General features: G+C 37.1%; 1 long non-coding RNA gene across 2 annotated transcripts; it reads right to left on the minus strand.

Annotated features, from left to right (window-relative positions):
- Window positions 1-885: 885 nt before the first annotated feature.
- LOC138910970 (uncharacterized) lies at window positions 886-1,936 on the minus strand. 2 transcript variants are annotated; one of them, XR_011416220.1, is made up of 3 exons: window positions 1,639-1,936; window positions 1,279-1,572; window positions 886-1,200 (listed from the first exon to the last, which is right to left on the minus strand). It is a non-coding gene; the product is annotated as an uncharacterized lncRNA (long non-coding RNA). The 2 variants fall into 2 exon arrangements; XR_011416219.1 differs by having other exon boundaries at window positions 1,631-1,936.
- Between the last annotated feature and the right edge of the window lie 269 nt (window positions 1,937-2,205).

The raw sequence follows: 2,205 nt of genomic DNA on the forward strand, positions 1-2,205 counted from the left end.
GATATGCTTCCTTTTGTCTGTTACATACATTGACATTTGCAAAAACATTATACCCTTATTACCCATTTTAATAGGTTCAGGGTATAATAACCAAAGAGAGCAAAGGAGACGGATATAAATTTTGTGACAAGCAGGTCGCCAGTCAAGAATATGTACGCATATACCAAACCAACACAAGCGAAGTGCGCATGGTGACAAAGTATTTATGTATATGCAAGGATGCCCGTTTTGCGAAGAGTGTAGGCAACGACGGCTGTGAGGCAGGCATATCAATTAAAATTATGCTTGACTTGAAAACCGTTTCAAAGTATGCAATATTTTTGCGCATTTTGCTACTCTTTGCTGTTGCTGTGGGCTGAATAACCGCAGAAAAGGAAACTTCTTTAGATGCCAGGCTGGCAAGAGATTTAGGCAAAGTTTGGCGATTAAACATACAAACATACATACCCAAATGTAAATTCATCAAAACATATTGTTGTTTCTGCTGAAGGCAGTGTAAATAGCTTTCAACAAGGTTGCATGCGATTTGTTCAGTGCAGCAGCAAAAAACACCTTAGAGTGGCTGACACACATGGCGTATACGCAACGCAGCTGGCAGATAATTTAATTAATCATACGCAACACCTGGTAGCAATGTCAATCAGCCAAATAAATAAATAAAGAATAGAGAATACTCAATAAGAAAAAATTAATTTTTTTTACAAAGGTGGGTCTGTGTTTTTTGGTTAGTAGAATGCTCTTTTGTTTTACTAAACATATACAGTGCTTCAATCATTTACAAAGGCAGATTATTAAAATTGAAGGCTAAAATAAATACTGCACAGTTGACTCCATTTATATATGATTATGATTTATGTAAAAGCGTTGCGATTAATTTTTGGTCATTTATATATTTTTAAACATTAAACATATTGTAGAGGGTATTTGTCAGTCTAAGACGCTTCGCTTGACCAGTTTTGTTTTTCTGTTTCTTTTTAATTTTGCCGTGATTCGCTATACACAAATTGTGTGCAACAGCAGCTGGAACACTGTCAACGCAAACGGAAACTGTTACATGAATCAAATCCATTTCAAGCTGTATGATGTCGTATGATAGCTGGTAGACGGATTAATCGTGCAGCAAACGTAAGACGCATCCAGAAGCAGCACGAATAACATGTTGGTAGATTTGGGTTTCGATTCGGTAGGTGATTTAAGGGTCTAATTTGTGGGGTTTATCGTGACGCAGCAGGTTTCATAATTGAATTCATCTTATTAAGTAGATGGCAATAGTCTTACCTTTTGTTTTGTATCGCTGTGCAGAAAACAAAATGGCGTACAGTGCCGGGCCGTGCAACATCCGGTGGCCCAACGAACCAAGTTTAAGCTGCCTGCCAGCCAGGAATATAAAGAGTAAATGCAGGGGATTTGCTGTTGCAAGTGCTGTTGTTTTTGTTGCCTTTGGCTTTTGCCTTGCTGTCGTTTGAACTAAGTAAATTGAATTAAGCTCCTATGCCCGGTCCTGACATTTGCTTTCAATTTCATTCAGTCTCAAGGCAAGTCAAAGCAAACTGGCGAGCACGACCCAAAGTTCTGAAAATTAGAACAATTAATGTATATAAATAATTTTTGTGAGTGCATTCCTTGATACACTTGTACAGCATTTAAATTGCCAAAGTTGCAGTTGGCTTGGTTAATATTCTTGTTGCTGCGCGGTTGGTTTGCTTGATATCCTGGGTTTGAGCGCAACCTGCCGGTATTTCATCTAGAAGTAATAAACTTTTCGCTTCGTTCCTGCTATGTATTGTTTGTTTTCTTTTTAATAGACAAACTGTTGACTGAAAATTAAAAAGTGTGAGAAGTTTGCGCTGCAGGGTTGCAAAACCATTGGGCGAGTATTCGTTTATATGAAGCGCTTCCGTTAATACGGAAAACTAAATTTCCAAAAAATACTGGGTAGAGTACTTGGTTAATTTCTAAACAAAATGTGGACAAAGTCGTTCTCTTCTATAAATATCGCTTAAAACTATATCTTATTTAGCAAAACGACGCTAAAGTATATATTTTTGGAAAATATTTTCAACAATGTGAGCATTTACCTCTTTTGTTCTAGCTGTTGCATCTATGTTACTGATGCTACTCTTTAAACAAAAGTGTTAAAGGGTTACAGTAACAAAGCTACATGATAAAGGCTTTGGAATCTTGAAGCTTAACACGAAGAAAAGC

This window comes from Drosophila virilis, chromosome 2 (genome assembly GCF_030788295.1).
Source record: "Drosophila virilis strain 15010-1051.87 chromosome 2, Dvir_AGI_RSII-ME, whole genome shotgun sequence".
In the NCBI taxonomy this organism is placed as follows: Eukaryota; Metazoa; Arthropoda; class Insecta; order Diptera; family Drosophilidae; genus Drosophila; species Drosophila virilis.